At 47.9% G+C, this 20,386-nt stretch overlaps 1 protein-coding gene and 1 long non-coding RNA gene across 2 annotated transcripts in view; both read right to left on the reverse strand.

Moving 5' to 3' along the window:
* LOC142929624 (uncharacterized) overlaps positions 1 to 20,019 on the reverse strand; it is a 38,858-nt gene extending 18,839 nt beyond the window's left edge. Inside the window, exon 1 of the mRNA XM_076071248.1 lies at positions 19,865 to 20,019. The gene's annotated coding sequence lies outside the window, so the exon portion shown is untranslated. The remainder of the gene's footprint in view (positions 1 to 19,864) is intronic.
* Positions 3,052 to 8,095, reverse strand: LOC142929625 (uncharacterized). Its single transcript, XR_012945816.1, has 2 exons — positions 4,362 to 8,095; positions 3,052 to 3,387 (listed from the first exon to the last, which is right to left on the reverse strand). It is a non-coding gene; the product is annotated as an uncharacterized LOC142929625 (long non-coding RNA).
* Positions 20,020 to 20,386: the final 367 nt, after the last annotated feature.

Genomic DNA, 20,386 nt, shown 5'->3' on the forward strand with positions numbered 1-20,386 from the left:
CCGGGTTGTTATCGTCTATTCATTTCAGTTTACGTTCAGCTTGTACAGACAAAATCACAATCGTTATATCGGAGGGCAGTGTAAATTATAGACTACAGTAACAAAAAAATAACCTTCAAGTTAAAGGTGATTTTTGTTTAGCCAGGTGAGAACGAGCGAGCGGGGTGTATCTCATTCGCAAGGGCAACATGGGGGGGGGGGGGGGGGGGTCACTCAATCGAGAGCAAAACAAATACAACAAAACAGCAATTCATAAAACAGCTCATGCTAAAAAAACAATCCCTGCAACATTTAATGACAGAACTGTAAAAACAGATACATAATGATGCAATGATCGCCGTACAGTGTAAAAGAAAAGACAAGGATATGTCAAGACTATATTGGCTAAAGAGTGACATTTCTCCTACACCACAAATATGCCCTCCTCCATATTTAGCATTTCACCTCTTGCCTGGAAGGGCTGTAACGGAAACGGCAATGCCTTTTGGAATGCACTCGCATAATCACCCGAATTTAGTCCACTTAAATTAGGTGTGGGGTTTAAAAGCCAGGAGATGAACACAACCATCAAGCCCAGAAATTGTGCAACGCAAGCACTTAATTTGTAATTCTAGATTTAAAGCTTTCGTGACTGCAAGGATCCACTCTTTGGTTCTAGTGGGTAAAGTCACGTAGGTAAAAAAAAAAAAAAATCACGACGTTTCGGCCACAACACAAGCGGCCTTCATCAGGTGAAGGGACGAGACTGCCTGGAGGACAGCGCTGGAGTGAAAAAAGCCACGCTCAGATCACGACCTTTAAGCTGTGTGAGAAGAAACAAAGCGCCTTGACAAAGGAATTGGCATATAATTTAGCATTGAAATGGCCGAGTGATTAGCTTGTGACTGGTCACAGAAATGGCTATGTTTGCTTTAACTTTAACATAGCCATTTCTGTGACCAGTCACAAGCTAATCACTCAGCCATTTCAATGCTAAATTATATGCCAATTCCTTTGTCAAGGCGCTTTGTTTCTTCTCACAGCTTAAAGGTCGTGATCTGAGCGTGTTTTTTTTCCACTCCAGCGCTGTCCTCCAGACAGTCTCGTCCCTTCACCTGATGAAGGCCGCTTGTGTTGTGGCCGAAACGTCGTGATTTGTTATTTTTTACCTACGTGACTTTACCCAATAGAACCAAAGAGTACGCTTAATTTGTAGCCAAACAGAGCGGTCCCGAGGACGAGCTCTGGAAAATATCCCTTGCCATCAGAAACAGAGTCCCCCTGGTCCTCGGGGTAGGGGGTAGGGGCCCAACAAATATCCCACGAGAAATTAAGCCCCTTCGGGTGGTACGGTATAATCCTCAAAAAAAAAAATCGGTTAACTCCGCATCGACTTCAACATTGCATTTTGCCCTGCGGCGCCCCCTTTTGTATTTATTGCTCAACATTCCTGCACAATTAGAGCACCACTTGGTTTTTGCGCAGGAGCTAAACAAATCGCTTCAAAACAAAAGCCCTCCTCGGCTGCTCTTCATAGCAGCAGCAGCAGCAACGGCGGCGTTCTCACAAATCCCCCGAGAAGGCGGCTCGAGGTGCTGCCACCATCCCGCCCACCTTCACAACAAACCACGGACGTCTCAGGTGGTGGGCCAGGGCTTAAATTTCTCAATATATTCCGGAATGCCGCTTAAGCTGGCTTGCAGCAGTATGGATTATCGGCGTAAGGCACTAATATATATTTCTGTAATCCTAGGACGACAAAATAAGTCTTAGGGAGAGGCCAAAATGAGGAGAGGTGCACGTGTCGTGCCAAAGTAATATCTGGCTGGAACGGCATTAATCATTGGTGGGTGGTGCTAATCTATTTCGGGGGGAGGGGGGGGTTAGATAATGAAGATGACAGGGAGGTGTAGATAACAGCTTTAGATGCAGTGAGATAAGGTCGACATTTTTCCCTATGGTTGTATGAAATTGCGAAGAGATGCACCGGATGTAGAAGAGATTTAAGGTGTATGTTCATAGGATTTGAACGAGCTGACGTTTCGTGCAACAATAATTTTTTTCTAAATCCCCAAAAGCTCCTCGAGAGTCACTTGGGACCCAGAGATTTTGCTTCACCCGCTCACGGCAAGTTCCGCTTCTCATCGTGGATGCGTGCCTCCGAGATCAGTCGCGCGTTAAGGACGTCAGATTAAACAGTTGAGGAGACTTAGAGTCAAGTGGGCTAGGGCAGGCCACATCGGAGAAAGGCCGATGGTCAAAAATACGTTTGGCAGCCAAGTAATGGAACGCGTCCGAGAAGACATCGACCAAGGAGATCCCAGTGACGAAGGCCGCTTCACCGTGTAGGTGCTCTGTGTGATCATTTGCCGAACTTCGTTAGCACCCTATGTAGCCAACAGTTCTAAATCGGAGGAGTGGGGGGGGGGGAACGACAAACTAAAGACACAAAATCAGGTTAAAGAAATTTAGTTTTCAATGTACATTTACAAGTGCATAGCTCCAGTGGCCTCCTAATAAATCGGAAGGGAAGTGCGTTCCAGACAGCCGCAGAAGCGATGTGTCGACAGTCTTTTTTCGATGGTTAGCCGAAAGCCGCTGGGTGAGGATGACCGCGTGTGGTGGTTCATCATCAACCGTTGCCAAATGATGAAACGCTTCAAGCACGAGACCCTCCCGAAGGTACGAGCTAAACGTTACCGAAATCTACACGCCGTCAGGCCCCCACGGCACAAACACGAGGGAACGCAGCGCGCAGGCCGGGGCACTCGTTCCAGGACCGGTGGAGTCGGATTGTAATGTTTGGCATAGGTTGTGTGGAGACTCCCCTCCTCCTCCCCCACCCTCAACCCAATAAACCAAATCACAATCGAAAAAAAAATGAGTGCTTTACAAGTCTGCCCTATGTTTAAAGTGCACACAGCAGACTGGTTAATATACACGTCACATGTCCGTCATTAAAAACGAGATTATTAGAAGGTTTGGGTATTGCCGAGTGAATGAAAGCCATCTTATTGACGATGCAGAACGGACCAAACCGCAGCAGTGTTAGCAGGGCCTACCGACTCCAAATCTCGTGTCCCTCCTTATACCTACACAAGACAAAAACAAAGACCCGAATATAGCTTTTAGACTTTGGGGAGGGCAAGTGGCATTCTTGCCTTTCACAGCCCACTGGGTCAAAGCATGCAGTTTTAAAAACTTGCAACATTTGCCTGCAGTCACAAAAACAAACACACATCGGTTGCTTATTTATACAGCACACCACGCCAAAGAAGAATATATTCCTTGGAAGCAATACAAGCGCATCTTCGGGAATCGAGACGCGCATTGCACAACTCCTCTGCCAACACAGCTGTCCATCCACAGGCTGTACCGCAGCAGCTTGCGTGCAAGTTCGATGGGCTCCTGTGGGGGGGGAGGAGGGGGGGGTCAGGAGGGCATACGCATAAAGTGGGGGGACGCTTCCAATAGCGGGGTACAGGACGATTTCTTTTTTACCAGGTTGCTAAGCACACCCCCCCCCCCCCCCCAAAGGCCCCAAAATACCAAGCGGCGAGAATCAGAATCTTTATTTATCCTGGGAGAAATCCAAATTAGCCATGTAGCCCTTCTTCAAGCAGATGTCTAGCAGTAGGGGGTTCGCCAGAAAGTTACAATAAAAAAAACAATGCAAAAGCGATAGGGAGTGCAAAGTATAGGAAAGCAAATCGTTAACGATGAATACATAAACTAGACAAAGAAACATCACCATTGATCCGAGCAAGGTTATAAGAACTTGGGGAGAATGGACATTGCCTTTTTTTCTTGATTTGCAAACGTCAGGTGTCAACAAAAGAAAAACTCAACCTTGTTGATTTTAAACCTCATTATTACAAAATAAGCGATTTCAGGATGTTAAAATCGGGTACAATAATAAAAAAACGTGCATGTGCTAAAATCTGTGGACTTGGCTTATTGCATTGTTCTAATGAATAATGGACGTTCACTTTGGTGAAACATTAATTTGTTTCATGTTCAGGATATAAATACGCACACATCAACTCGCGTTGCAGCTGTGTAAATGTACGCATGAACTCTATGCCAGGTGCCGCACGAGTGCACAGAAAGCCAGACAAAAAAAGGCACATTTAGGGTTCTTTCAAGTTCATCTGTGAAAAAGAGCTTTGTAGTTCATCGGATTCCTCCAGTTCGAATGAAGATGATTCCGACACAAAATGGTAAAATGGTGCAGCCTTGTAATTTCTGGCTCACACCACTGCTGGTAGAAGGGCATTTTGGCGTAGTCTGCAAAACTGGGCAAGACATCTTGGGAGGTGGTAAGAATACCCACACAAAAACAAAGATCCCCCATATAATTCTTAGACTGTTGGGGCAAGTACCGTTATAGCGAGTAGCACTTATGAAGACCGGCACGGCACACGAGGGGGTGGGTGTCCAGCTCGACGCCCGGCCGCCTTCGTCTCCCTAGTGGCGATTTAGGCACCGCATCAGGCACTTATCGATCATAGGCAGTCGACATCGGGAAGGCTCAGAGCCTGTTCAGAAATCACCACCGATGGTGGCCGTAAGCGGGAATCGAACTGGGGTTGTCAGGTTCATAGTGCAACGCGATATCGGCTACACTACCGCTCTCTTACCCCCCCCCACGCACACGACCGACCTGCTGCTGCTTTACCAACTCCTTCTGCAATGGAATAATTATATTAAGAACGAGACTAGCGAAACGTGGCGAGCATAATAAAAATTGGATTTGTATTTAACAAGGTTTTCGTGACCAATTTGACCTCCTAATGCGTTTTGGGTTAGATCGTGTAAATATAAAGTGTCGTAAAACCCACCTCCAACCAACACAGCCAATTAGTAAGGTTTGTCACATGCACAAAACGTCAGTGGCGTTGAAAAGTAAACCTATAAAACATTCAAAAATTGAAATAAAACTTAAAATTTTCCACATTCACCATCATCAGTTGCTGCATGTGTAAAGAGCACTGGGACCCAATTAACTTAATTGAATTACGAAAATGTGTCCATCTTGCTGCAACGATGCCAGATGCTATAGTTATTGTAAATAAAACCAGTGGCTTGCACTGTGCTCATATGGGTTCCTTACATTAAAAAAGTCCGTGTTACAATTTAATAAGATTTTAATAAAGTGGTTAACATAAGAATAATGTCACTTTGTGCCATGTTCGTGTATGATTACTGCAACCAAAAACAAAACGTGGGCAACCAAATACTTGATAACATTTGCACAGGCACCAAGCTGGAAGCGAGGACAAGCAAACATTTCCAGAAATGTTTTTGCTTGAAAAAAATAGGTTTCGCAAAAAGAAGTGGAATCACGCGGTAATTAAATTGATGCAAGACTCGCCACAAATGGTCGCCCGACAAATAATTTCGGGTAAAAAAAAATAAACCCAATCCCACCGAGAACACGCGCGAGGCATCAACCCCACGGCGTGCCCCCCCCCCCCTCCCACGGAACATCGTTTCGTGGGTACGAAGTCACGACTGCTCACATTTTTTTTTTCCCCCGCCACCAGCATTTGTTTGGAAACGGCACGGGCTTCTTCTGGGCACCAAGAGCGAGCGGAGCTGCGATTGCATTGCCACACAAAATCCACGCGTTATTGTTTATTTACTTGGGTTGGTTGAACGCTTGCAACAAAGAGAGTCTCTGTTGCTTGCGCGGCCGGCCGCCTGCGCCTTCAGCAAAATAAATAAACCGGGGAGAGGGGCGGTTTCCTTTGGGCTGTTCGAGGAATTGGTCACCGTAGTCTTTTGTAAACGGAATGTTAATGAGTGCCAGAAACTGCATGGCTTGCAAACCCCCTGCCGCCTACCGTCCCCTTCCATCAAAGTGCTTGCTTGGCTCTCCCCACCTACTCCAGTTAACGACACAAATCTTCTATTTGTTGTTCCATTTATTTGGTATAGCCCTGCGAGCCATTCGGCTCTTGAATCGGGTGCAACCGTAACAAACAAAAACCACGAACAAGAAAACATCTTAAAGTGATTGTGCAAACAGAAAATCTAGGAAAAACATCAAAATATTCCCGAAATAGTACCGTACACCAACGCTGTGTGCAAAAATCCCAGTGGGATGCAAGTCAAAAAATAACAACAACACAACTTAGATTAAGGCTCAGTTTAACTCCGTACAACAAAACAAAAATGGCCAAACCAAAAAAACGTTTTCGACATCACCAAAATAAAAGCCATAAATGCAATGTGACAGTGATCATAGGGACTGACCGAATTTTTTTAACAATAAACTACATAAATAACATATAACACCAAACCCTAGGAGCCATATTGTGCACGCACGTTGGACAAGTAGGGCACTTTCGGGTCAATCCACCGCTGGATGGAGGTCCTCCCCACGCTGTACGGGTCCACGGAGGGTGGTTGGGGAGTGCGGGAGGGTTGATTGACCGCACTGCACCAGGCTTGTCGGTGCGGGTTGGTGAATGCGGGGGGAGCAAGTGGTGTATCAGGGCACAACAACGGATTGTGGCGCTGCACTGCTCACACATCAACCGAGATTCAACCCCCTCCCCCCCCCTGCCAAATTACCCTTTTAAAATTTATTTAAAAGGGTAATTTGTAGTCATATCAATTCATGAGAGGCATGTTCGGCGTGCAGTGCGCACAGGGAGAACGCACTGTACGCAAAACCCTATACACATTGCTTGTGGAATAATGATGGCTCCATTTCAAAACAGACGCGCACAGCTTATATTAGAACTAGCTTAACTACCCGGCATCGCCCGGGACTTGGATTCACCACGCCCGGCCGCCTTTGTCTCCCCAGTGGCGATGTTCACACACCCACACCAGTTACTCGTTTGAGGCCGAGTCGACCTAGGGGAGGCCTAGGACCGGTTCAAATAATCGTCACTGGTGGTGGCCGTGAGCGGGAATCGAACTCGGGTCGCCGGGTTCGTAACTTTGCCTTATATAATGGAGATAATTGTAAGCTAAAATGACGTCATTCCTTAAACAGGAGACACATTGCATGCGGTGCACTCCAGTGAAAACCTTCGCCATCACCCCAGCCGTGCTCCTAATACGGCGAAAATAAATACATTAAGACGACCTAAAATATGTTGAGCTCGCATTCATCAAGAGCCAACGGAGGAAAAACAAACACTGCAATAGGTGACGTTTCTGGCAATGCATGCGTGTATGTTGAACTTCTTTCGCACCGTACGTAGCTAACAGTGCTAAAAATCGGGAGGTGCGGTGGGAGAACAAACCAAAAAACACAAAAAGAAGCTGTTCCCACAAAGCGATGGGACCCTTCTTCACAGCAGAGACGGGGGAGGCACAAGAGAGACTGCGTGACCAATAATAATTATAATTTGCACTGAACAGTCAGCACGCACCATTCAGTAACACCATGGGGCACCGATTAGGAATTTCATTTTTAATAATCAGGGCCCCCCCCCCCCATGCTGTTTACTGTACAGTTCAGTCTCCCACTTATTTCACTCAATCTTTCTGGACTCCATCCCCTGCTATGAAGGGCCATTGCCTGAAACGTCACCGATTGCTGTACATCTTTTTTCCTCTTAGAGCGGCAGTGTTGACAGAACGTGTATAGGTTGTTTTTTGTGCTTATGCACCACTGACGATGCAGCAGCACTCCATTTCTGTTTGGTTCAAACCACATGTTCACGCTTAAAGGGCAATAAAAACGTCGAGAAATGTACAATTAAAATAATTGCACCGGCATGTTTAGGCATATTTAAAGTGCGTCATTTTATAACAATCATTTATTGCAATCCTAAACTTATGTTAGGACGGTTCAACATCATTAATTAAACATATAATGAAATTTGCTGGAGGACAGCAAGTCACTCTGCGCCGCCGGGCAAAAACAGCGGTCTCCAAACCACCCAAATTTATGGTCATGATCCCGGCCTGCGAAGGGAACGGACCCCTACAAGGCCACTTGCTGACGCAGGCCATGGGTAAATACAGGATGATTGGCTTTGGAATTTCACGATGTTTAGAAGACCCTGTGGATTTCCAGCCACGTGCAGTGGCCTGGACAATGCACACTGGATGAGCGGCGTTCGTCGTACTCCTAGGCCTTGGGGGGGGGGGGGGGGGGGGTCACGGCCCAGCTCCAGCACGAACCATTCTGCCACTTCGAAAAGCCGAGCGAGCGGCCCTTCCGTAGCTTGGCTCCATGGAAATCCTCAGCATGGCTGGCACCGTGCTCAGCCGGCTCAAGTTAAGCGCGGATCGCTTGAGCCAGAGCCAAGGTCTGGGTGCACCAACACTGTGCTCGATCCATCTCCGCTGGTGCACAACAACAACACCAACGACATTTGCCACTCCGTGGCGGTGACATCACTACGATGCTTGTGCCAGGCTGTGCACTTTTAGGGCCACGTGAAGTGTCGAACGCCTGCTCACAGGTCTTCGGGACGGACCCATGTGCCATGGGTTGACCAACCGTGATGAGTGGCCGATGCACCGCCGATGTCACCTCCCCCCCCCCCCCTACTGTGGCCACTTGCGGCGTTTTAGCCGCCCAGCGCTCTGCTGCACAGACGACTCGCACAAAATGCGTGCATGCCGCGTGGTGCAAAGCCACTGCCAATTGTGTTTTGATACGACACGAAACCAGAAGCAGATCTAGAAACATCGGGGGGGGGGGGGTTGTTAAGCTTTGTCTGTCTCAGAAGGTGGGACGGAGGGGGGGGGCATCGCCCCCATAGACCCCCCCCCCCCCAATCTTGGATTAGCCACCGTTTGATATCACCCTGCATGTTGCTTTACAAAAAAAAAAGGTAGATCCATTACAACCACCGTGATTATCAAGCCAAGTCTCCCCCCCCCTCCACGCAGAATGTCTGTGTCAACATGAACCGCACATCTACATTTCACTTGGTGTGGATCCTGTGCAATGGAGCGCTCTGGTCAGCGACACTATTAAAACAGATTCGTCCCATCGTCCACATGGCCTTGGTAGGGTCCGAACCAACATCATATTATCCGCAATTATCCTTGTTTTTTTTTCCCCTCCCCTCCCCCGTGGATAAGAAGACCAAAAGAAAACAGATAACAGGATAAGAATTATCACGCGTGTACACACGCAAAACCCAATGGTGCCAGGGCTAACGATGGAGTAAGATAAAGTGCCGCCTCAACGCATAGCGGGGATTGGGAAATTCAGACGCAGACCGCCGTTGCACCATCGCCTCGGTCAGCCGAAGGCAAGGTGGAGGCAGAGAGCTGAATGACAGAAGGGGTATTTAGGTCACACTGCACGGAATTGTACCACCACGGTGGTGGAGTGTGTGTGTGGGGGGGGGGGGGTGTTACCCCCTTGTGTGTTGCTGGACCCAGTGGCGAGACACCGACGGTGATTACAATACTGCGGGGGTTGTAAATCCCAACTACTCCCGCCAAAATTAGGATTCGCTGCCACGACAAATTTGCCACAGGATCCCCCCCCCCGCCCCCACCTTTGCTCAAACACAAAGCACTTGAGGTTGATTGTGCGGCGAGCACAAAGCACAGGCGTGATAAGAGGAAGGTGGGCAATCCATCTGCCATCGGCAAAGACTACAACAACGCAGGCAGTCGTTGACGGGCTTGGGGGGGGGGTAAGAGCAAGTATACGGAGCAGAACTCTTGTTTAATGTCTGCACGGGTCAAAAAAAATGTTGTTTAGTTCATCAGCCCCATTGGCCGTCCAGAACAAGCATCGTCACGCAGCATTTTGTTCACGCGAGCAAGCAATCTCTGGACGTTTCGGTTTTCATCGTGACAATATTGGTCCGGAAAGCAAATATGCCAATGCGCTCCTCAAATTTTGTCTTTGTTTTAATTAGAAGTAGAAACACAGAAATGTTCTGCCTACGCGCGTTTATCCGTGAAAATCCACGGCCATGCGCGAGCCACTGGGAATTTTAAAATGGAATTAATTTGCATCTCTAACGAGATGTGCACATGATGAAAAGCGTGGACACGTCGTACTTTCATTACAACCAACGATAATAGCACACGGCCCACAGCCTCCCCCCCCCCCCGTTGCCCATCCATTGCTCGCGAAGGCCTTTTCCGTGGGGGGTTATTTGCATCTGTGCGTGCTGAACTTTTTTCACGCAATATGTAGTCAACCATGCAAAATTGGAGGTGGGGGGGGAGAAATAAACTAAACGCAAAAAGCAGTTCCAAAAGAAAGTTGTCAATCGAAAAGATATTTTTTTTAAAAAGTGTACAGCTCCAGCTGTTTCCTAATATCGGAAGAGCGTTCCAGACAGCCGCAAAAGCGCATTGGAAAGCGCGGGATGCGGTGACCGATTTTATTCAATGCCACATCGTTGTACCAGTTGGTGAAGATGGGCTCGGGACCAGTTCAGAGATCACGAGTGATGGGTTCGCCATGGAAAGCAAAGAAAGTTCAATTTATTAGGTATAGCCCCGTGAGCCATGCGGTTGTCGAGTCGGGTGCAGCCGCAACAAACAAAATGTGAACGGAGAACATCTTAAAGCGACGACGTGCAACAGAAACATCTTGGATAAACCAGCAAAATCAAACTCGGGTTTGCTGGAGTGCAGAGCAAATCACTCACGTTCTTCCCTTAATTATGTAACGCAATTTAGGCCATCATTATACTGGGCCCACAGAGTACTGTGTTTATCGAGAGCAGTATAGCACCGGCCGTCGAGAATTTAAGCTAAAACATGAACTGTCGATAATGCTATAGATTCTATGTTACGACACAGCACATTTAAATGATAGAGATCGGTCAGGTGAAAGGTATTAACGAAGACATCCTTTTGCCATTTTGTTCACGTCGACCCCTGGTGGTATTTTTGCCTTGGTCGTTCCACACACCTGCATACACGTGACGTTTGTTAATCAAATATACATATATTGGGGCAAAGCCATGGCGAGATATTAAATAGCTCGCCCGGTATAGACAGGAGGTCGTGGGTTTGATCCCAACCCCGACGACGTCTGTATATTTGGAGTTTGCAAGTTCTCCCCGTGGTCGTGTGCATTCTCTCTGGGTCCTCCGGTTTTCCCCCCCCCTCCACATTTAGAATCCACATCACGGCATTTGGCTGCTATAAATTGTCACGTGACAGATAAGCCGCCTTCGTTGAGCTGTGATAGCAAGGGTCACTTCTGGAAAAGGAGCTGCATCGCTTAAGTGGGCCCTTACCTGGTAAAAAGTTTGTTAATATCTTTTTTTCATTAAACGAAAAAGTAAAAAAAAACTCCAAACAGCTAGCCACTGTGCCCCATAGCCTTCGAGGCGCACGCAAGCCTCTCTACGCGTTCAGCCGACCTCGTAGAGGCCGAGCGAGCGGAAATTAAAACGAAGATAAACAAATAAAAGCAGAGAAAGAAAGCGTTTTACACGGGAGGAGACTGGGAACCAGCGGAGAGAACATTTCTCCCAAAGCAGTGCCTTGTATGGGTTTTGCCATTAATCGGGTCTGCAAATAAGCAGTTTTCAATTACTACAGTACTTGTCCGTTTAGTAAATTCATGTGTTTTACCTGCCAAAACGCCTCCCTTTTAGCCAAGTGCAACGTGTCACGGTTTAAATGGCAATATCGTTTCATGTCCATGCACGTCAGTCAGTCATTTTCCTCAGTGCCATTATTTATTAGCAAGATTGAAAATGCACCACAGTAATTCTGGGTTCACGATTCTGTATTAAAAATAAAATGCTCCTCGGGAAAGCCCAATTTCATTTCGAAAGATTTCCCCTCCCCCCTGCTCCACCAATGGAAATTTTGCTTCGTGGCGTTTGGGCCAGACGAGACACACACACACGTATACTCTTGCAGCAATAGGCTTGCGGGGCCTACTTTCTGCACTGCATTCTGACATCACCTCCAGACGTCCCGTGTGTGTCGTTCACGCCACCGTGCAGACCGGAGGGTGAAGCAGCTAAAGAAAAAAATAAAGCCCCTTGGAGCAGTGTTGGCAATGTTGCAAAGTGGTGTTGTGAATACAAAGTAGGTGTTGTTAAAGAAACCAAGGGGGGAAAAGCAGGGAGAGAGAGGGAAAAAAATCACACATCACTAGAATATAGCCACGCATTTACATTTCCTACCCAAGACTCTAATACAATTACAATATGAAATCAATCAAACTAGGGCTTGCTTCTCAGGCACGGCTAACATCAGCGGAGAGTTATATCCGTGCTGGTCTTGGGATTGCCTCATTTCCATTTTGCAACAGTCTGATAGTCTGACGGATATACAGTGTAGTACACCAAGTTATGATTCCATGCCGTACACGGGTGCACTACGGAGGAGAAACTCCTCCACATCATGTATGCCGACGTGGGAAATCAACTTAAAACGGATTCTATTTAGCTGCGGGTTTTTTTGTACGCCACTTAGCATTGGAGAAATAAACGTGCGGATAATAAGAGACGAATTTGCCGCTAGATAACCCTTACACGGCGAGATTTGCACGGATAAAAAAAACACAAATCGGGACGTAGAGGCTGGAACACTGCGTCACTCTCGTGCCGTGCACCCTTGCGAGCAACAAGCTGCCTCAGAAAACACGCGAGCCACGAGCCAAATGATATATGCAAAAGGCAAATGACATGCCGACATGCACATAATTTATGTGTGCAAAGCAATAACTGACCGAATTTGTGCACGTGCTCTGCCCGCACGAATGTGTGTGTGTGCACGCCGACTAAATGTGTGCGAATGTGGTGTGTGGCGCGGTAATGCACCAGTTGGCGTGCTGCACTACGAACCCGGCGACCCGAGTTCGATTCCCGCTCACGGCCAACACCGGTGACGATTATCCGAACCGGATCCTGGGACTCACCCTCAAATGAGTGCCTGGTGCACATCGTCATCTGGGGAGACAAAGGCGGCCGGGCGTGGTGTTTGCCACCCATCCCCCCTCGTGTGCAGTGCCGACCTTCATTAGGTCCTTGCTAAAAGCACTTGCCCTAACAGCTTGTTACAGGCTATAAGGGGGATTCTTTGTCTCCCGACCGTGCGAATGCGTGTGGGTTCCAACTGTGTGGATGTGTGTTCCGACCGTGCGAATGTTTGTCCGCGTTCTGATCTTGTGAATGCATGCGTGCGCATTCTGACCGCGTGAATGCGCGAGCGCATATCCGTGCAGTTTGAAGCGTCCATCGGTGGACTGGTGACGGCGTGGGCTGCTGGTTAGGAGACCTGCATCTTGGCCACAGCCACTCCAAGCAAGCAGCATAATCATAATAATACCACAAGTGTAATGCACGCCATCATCAACTGCAAACCAGCACGGCGACGCATAGATAATAGAAAACTCGTCTTTGTCAATAGCACTGTAGCCTTAAAAAGGAAAATATGTACACAAGGTTTCAGGCAATGACCTACTGGATATTACTTCAGGCCACAGTGTTGACAAATGAGTGGTTTGGTTTGCTGTTCGTGCACTGCTGCCAATGCCGTTTCACCAAATCATCTCTTGTCCTGGGTGCAGTCCAGTACCAGAACCCCCACGATGGCAAGGTGTGTGGACGCCTACATCCAGCAGCGGATTTAGTACTGACAATTAACGATTCCTAACGTCCATGTCAGAATCGTTTGCCGTTCCACAGGAAAGGCCAATCAAATTCTAAACAATTGCGATTCATTGGTCAAGTTTGCAAACGTTTCTCTTAGGCGAAGACGGCGGCAAACTTCGGCCTCTCGTGAACACCGCCCACACCACAGAGGGCTGGTAATGCGGTACGAGTGCCTGGCCGCAATGAGAATCGAACCCCATAAAAAGACAAAGATACCCCCGTATAGGCAAACGGACTGTTGGGGAAAGCGCTGTTATAGCGAGGGGGCTGACTGCGTGACCCCCAAGCACCAAACTCGGCCGCCTTTGTCTCCCCAGCCGCGATGTTTTTTACAAACTGCACGAGGCACTCACGAGGCAGTGTCGACCTAGGTAGGGGGAGAGACACACACGACCGGTTCAGACAATCCTCACTGCTGTTGGCCGTGATCGGGAATCAAACACGGTTCACCGGGTTCTGTAGTGCAACGTGCCAACCGTTACACCATCGCTTCCCACAGAGTGCTTTGACTGCAATGAGAATTGAACCCCGGGGGCTGAGGGGGGGGGGTCAATCAGTTTCCTCCACTGCCCCCACCATTTGGAAATCCCTCCATCTCGGCATTCACTTTTAAAATTTGCTCAAGATCACACCCCCCCCGCCTTACGCAACTTATGACCAAACGCCGACAATGGAGAGGCTTATTCCTAGGACAGAGGAATTCCAATCAACGAGGCTTCACTTGGTGTTGAAGACGTCCGAGTTTTGTTGGCCCTGCAGCAGCAGCAACGTGCCAGGATGCAGCATAGGAGGAGGAAGCACGTCTCACGCTCTCCCCCATCTCTGCTCAAAACCCTTTCACAGGGCACGCAGCAGTCAGCTGCCGTCTCATTGGATTGCAATTCCCTTACCCTTTAGTCGGGGAGGGCCCAAACAGGTGGAATTGCGCTATGGAGGGAAAACACCCGGACCGTTTGAAAGAAATACAATTTTGCCATTTGGATGCGTGTTAGTATGATCAGGGTAGGGCTTCATTCACGAGGTAAAACAAATGAAAGCGGTAGAGGGGAAATGCTGCAATAATACTCACCGCCACGACTAGTGAGAAGGGCCTCCAATGGAGAAGAACAGAGGCCATCTAGAAGCGGGGGCGTTTGGCCTCCTCTACACGGGACAGACATCTGGCAAGGGTAGTCTCGTATAACACTTTAGTTAATCCCTCGTTCGTTGTACAATGCATCTCAGTTTTCATTTTTAACGCACTATAATTATCCACAATTCGATCTTTGTTGTGCACAATCTCTGAAGTGTCGGCTAAAGGGCAGGTATTGGGGGGGTTCACGTTCCCTACCAGCAGGCCGGGCGCACGCTTTGCTCCTTATTTCGGAACACTCCCGGTCCGGGCCTTCCGCTTTCCACCTCGTGACCTTTCCCCCAGCATCCTTCCGCCCCTTATAAAAGCTCCCCGACGTCGCCAGCTTTATTTCGATAACAAACGCAAATTATCCCCCCCCCCCCCCATCGCTTACTTTGTAATTTTTTTGTATTTTACCAGGTAAAGCCCACGGAGCTATACAGCTCTCTCAGAAGCGACCTGGCCACGAATGATTAAGCTCAACGGAATGCCAAACTCAAAATATACAGACGTCAGGGTTGAGATCAAACCCATGACCACCTAAATCTCTCTATATATATACACACACACACACGTAAAGGTTCCTGCTCGTGGTCCCCACCTGGCTGGGACCACGATTCCAACTTCTCCTACACTCTTCTTTCTGTTGATTGTGCTGGAGCATGGATTTCTCTCTTTTTTTTTTACACACCAGATTTTCTGTGGCTCTCCTCGTATGTCGCGGATTTGCGCTTTGCAGTATCGGGCTCTTGGTGAAATATAATTTTAAAAAAATTAAAAAGGCAGGTAAAAATCGTGGCCGAAAGAAGAGTAAAAATAAATAGGCACACGCAAACAGGTTGGAGTGCTTTCTGAAAGTGAAACTCAATCGCGAAAAGCAACAAAACTGACGTGCCGAAAGGGGATTTGGTGTAAAAAAAGAAGAAAAATAATTGCATACTCCCCTGCTTTGTAACCTTGTGTTAAAAAAACACAAGGTCACGAATGGAAACAAATGCATCACACCTAAAAAGTGTGCAAAGCAGCAGGGAGACATGCATGTCCATGAAACATAATGCAAAATAGAATGTGCCCAACCTCGTTTCTGGTCCTTCTCCATCCTTGGACCCCTCCACCCGCTATAAACTTCCCCTCCCCTGTAGCTAAAGCAGCACTGCCCATAGATCAAACATTTCCCATAGATCATGGGACCGACCTCCTTTGTCAGTACCAAAAGATGAGAATAGGTTTTCCAATTTTTCTGGCAACAAAACAGGTGTTAAGATGTTAAAACACCAAACTGAAACCTTTTACAAGGAATTATGTCTGCATTAACCACAACGCTTGTGGTCAGAATGCAAACAAAAAACTGATAATGTGGCATTGTCTTTGAAAATGATTGGTCCACACCAGAGACAGCTTTTCTTTTGAGCCGAGTCTCAAACGGCGTTAGACCAGAGGATGTTTTTGTTTGAATTCTGACCACAAGTATTGTGGTTAATGCAGACATGATTCCTTGTAAAAGGTTTCAGTTTGGTGTTTAAAAATCTTAAAACCTGTTTTGTTGCCAGAAAGGGGGGAACCTATTCTCACTGCCCATGCAGTAGTCAACCCTCCTTCAATTCCTCTCTCAAAGCCTCACCTCTTCTCCATTGCCCATTCTCTTCCCTCACCCCTCCACCTTTTCCCCGTCCCTCCCCTTACAATTTTCTAACCCCCAAGTTCCCTCTATTGGTCACCCATTCCTCAGCCCTTGCACACATACCCCTCGCCATCTAAACCTTTCATATTCTACCGATTTAAAAATAAGTTAAGCGCCTTGCACAAAAGGCATATGCAGGTTAAAAAAAAGGCATAATTAAAACAGTTTTAAAAGTAACTGGGCTTTGTGGCAGGATACGTGGCTTAAAGGGAATGCCGATGGACGAGAATAATACGAAGTAGCAGCCAAGGAATGCATCCGACAGGATGGCCACAGAAGATTGAGTGATGAAATGTGTTGATGTTGCAGGTGGCTCTGTGGATTGTTGCAATGTAGGACCACGAGGTGTGGTGGTGCTTGAGGAATTCCATCATCTAGCAGTGGATTTACTACGGCGGCTCATGATGATAAAGACAAACCAATGGACAAGCATGCCGTCCCCCCCCCTGCTTGGCAACACCACAACGGAGTCAATTTCGCCGACGAAAATATTCGTCAACAAAACTATATATACACACACATACATTTCCACGTTAGTTAAAAATTACTATAAAAGGGGGGGGGGCAGTGAAAATCATCAAGCACGACGGTGACTTCAGCCGTCCACCCAAAGGCCCACCCCGCGCTTGACACGACTCGAACGAAGACGCAGAGCAAGTTAATTCAGCAACGTAATTGGAGACCGCAGTGCACCAGGGAAGGCCAAACATGGTAAATGGCCATGTACTGTATATAAAAATACTTAAGGGAATTGCCCGATTGGCTGACCCAATAATAACATCGGCGAGGAAATTACGAGGGGGGGGGGGGGGGCCCTCCCCGAAATCCATGCAGATCACGAGGGCCCATTTGACGATACGTCACCACGTCGGGGAAAAAAACAAAAATTAGACTTAGAAGCACATCACAACAACGGACACTGCCGCTGCCCTCGATGTAGCCCCACAAGCCCTACGGCAAAAAAAAAAACCTGTTGTGGACATTCATCGATGGCTCGAGTGAGCGCTGCCCACCCAGGGGCTCAACGCTGCTTCGGGGGCCTGCGGATGTCGTTCACATTCCCGGCGACGAGGTTCGTCGGCTCCTCCAGCACCAGCGGCCGGTTTACCGCCGGTCCACCAGCACTCGCAAGGGGCACCAAGTGTGAGAGCGCTGGCGCCGATAGCCGGTGCCACATGCGCGCACGTCCTCAGCTGCTGAACGCATAAAGCACTCTTGACAGGTCATGGGACGCAGGGAGGGGGGGGGGGGGTCCAGTACTTGTGCACAAGCAACAGGCATTGCACAGTGTGCACAAACAATTATTACACAATTATAATTAGACGGCGTTGCGCCCGCTCTGAACCCACCTACCGGAGTTGGATTGCAAATCAAAAGGTTCATACAATCTTGATTTTAAGCGTTCGTGACTGCAGGAATCCACTCTGGTTTTTTTTTTTTCCGGTAAAGTCACGTAGATAGAAAAATACGATTTTTTTTAATAATCATACATTTAATAATTCATACAAGTGGCCAGTGAACTCTGAACGGCTCTTGGAGCCACCCACCTCTCAAAGCCGCACCAACTACAGCGATCGATTCATGCGCACCAAAAATTCAAAGTGTGCATCGCGCGCTTTAAGAATCGACGTTACACAGAAGGAACCGGTGCGTCGGGACACGTATAATCACGAGGGTGCGCTTCTCACTGCTCGTCAAGTCTCCGTATAGATTGAAAACACCACATCCACGTGTCCCAAAATGCACATGGGGTGGTGGAAATGCCATATTCCCATGACGAGGAATTAGGACATCACAAATTAACCGCATGCACCAGTGCTGCATCTTCACCTCGGGTGGCGCTCATTTTCATGACCACTAGCCATGCTCAATCCACTAATGGATGAAGACAACCAAATTTCGTGGTTTCACAATGCCGCAACGAATCTCGGTCCCGCACACGAACAGATCCTCCACCTCGGTGGGTACGTTCTCTACTTTGGCCGCTTCTCAGTCATCATTCTTGACCATTGGTCATCATGTCGACCAGGCGACTTGTCGCGCTCAAGGACCACCAAAGCTTTGTTTGCGGATAACTTAACGGACGGAGATTTGGGCTCAAGATAAACAAATTATGAATATTTGTTTACAGGAAAACACAGCAGAGCATGCATGTCCAGGGGATAATGACCGAAGTTGGGTCAGGATGAACACGATTCAATAAAGGAGGCGAGTGGTGTATTGCAGAGAGTACTTTTTGGTAAATAGTTTACCGCCCGAAAAGTGACGATGGTGGATGTGCGTTAATAAATATTGACTCGGGTTACCATGGTTAAAGTCGATCTCGAGCCAGGATTTGAACCGATACCCTCGAGATAGGGAGGGAGACCTGATATACCTCCAGCTGACTCTACAACACGTGGTTGCGTGTGACAAGTTTAAATTTAACGACTCTTTATAGAAGTTGTCATAATGCCAGCCGTTTACATTTTCTGTCCAATAATCGTTTCATGAAAAAATACATACAGCAGCACTGCTACACAGTAACAGTCAAAGATTGGTCAATAGTAAATAGTGCGTATATAAAAAAACGGTTAAACTTATTACGGGAGCAAGCGGACCACGAAAAATGCATTTCATTGATGGACAGAACAAATGCCATGCAGTAAAGCCCTCCAAACATAACGCCAATGCGAGCAGACTCCGCCGTCATTGTAATAGGGCAAAGGTCTGTCCCCTAGAGTTACCCGGTGTACAATCCTTAAAATCACGCAATTTAATTCAATACGTTCAAGTGCACCTCTCGGTAGAAGACGATACCAAAATCAGAAGCGTATTCGTCCAGCCATCATACGTGCGTCCCGAATCGTTTATAGCATCGCGAGATACGCAATCCGGTTCAATATATTCCTCGTGCGTAAATTGTCAACGTACGCCATCGCATCTGTAAGAGAATGCATTTCAGGAGCACGTTAGAATTTGCTATTGTGTTGGCATCGCTCGTACAGACAGCAGCATTTGTCAGCAAATTTCACACGGACTGGTGCAGCTATTTCCAAGTCCATACACGTACGCAAACACTCGTGTGTTGCGCGCTGCGTAGACCACACTCATTCACTGGATTGAACAGAAGCATCGATTATTTTTTTTTGGTAAAAGAAACTGCATATATTTTAAACAAAAACAAAACAATTACATTAACTGCAGTTATTTCTTCATCATCATGTTACAGCTATGGTGGTGCAATCCACTTCGCTGCGATGGAAGGCGCTTATTTATAACATTAAAAGATATGACACTTTCGAAATCGACCACAGATATTATTGAGGCCACCAACGGCGCACCCACGTGCGTAGGGAGGCGGCTTCGAACGGCGGAGAGGGAGGCGAAGGCGAAGAGAACCACGCGGCTAGATGGGAACGACGAGGCAGGCGATCGACATTTCAAGGGAGACCAACGTGGGGGGTGGGGGGGGTAGTGGGGGGCTTTCACGCGGCAGAGAGCCGGCGAAACACGTGGCCATCCGCGGCACGCCGTCACCTGCTCGACGCGCCGCCGCCGCTGCTGCTGCTGCTGCTGCCGCTGCTTCCTCCTCCAAGAAGACGAAGACGCGAAGGAGGCTCCGGCACAACGCACACAGCACGCGGCGTGCCTCCCAGAGCCGCGCTATTTAAAGAGATTCTGCCGGGCCTGTGATGTCACCGGCAGATTCCACAAATCAGCAACCACGCGAACCCTCCACTCACTCCAGCCACTTACAAACCCATCCCCCTCCACCCCACCCATCCAGCCGGTTAACCCACCCAATCAGATAAACGACCCCAAACACTATCAACACACGTGCACAAGCCACTACAAATCTAACACACACACTATCCACCACTCACTGAATCCAACACACACTATCCACCACTCAATCTAACACACACACTATCCACCACTCACTCAATCTAACACACACTATCCACCACTCACTCAATCTAACACACACACTATCCACCACTCAATCTAACACACACACTATCCACCACTCACTCAATCTAACACACACACTATCCACCA

Source organism: Petromyzon marinus, chromosome 32 (genome assembly GCF_048934315.1).
Source record: "Petromyzon marinus isolate PM22_M1 ecotype Great Lakes invasive population chromosome 32, UKy_Petmar_22M1.pri1.0, whole genome shotgun sequence".
In the NCBI taxonomy this organism is placed as follows: domain Eukaryota; kingdom Metazoa; phylum Chordata; class Hyperoartia; order Petromyzontiformes; family Petromyzontidae; genus Petromyzon; species Petromyzon marinus.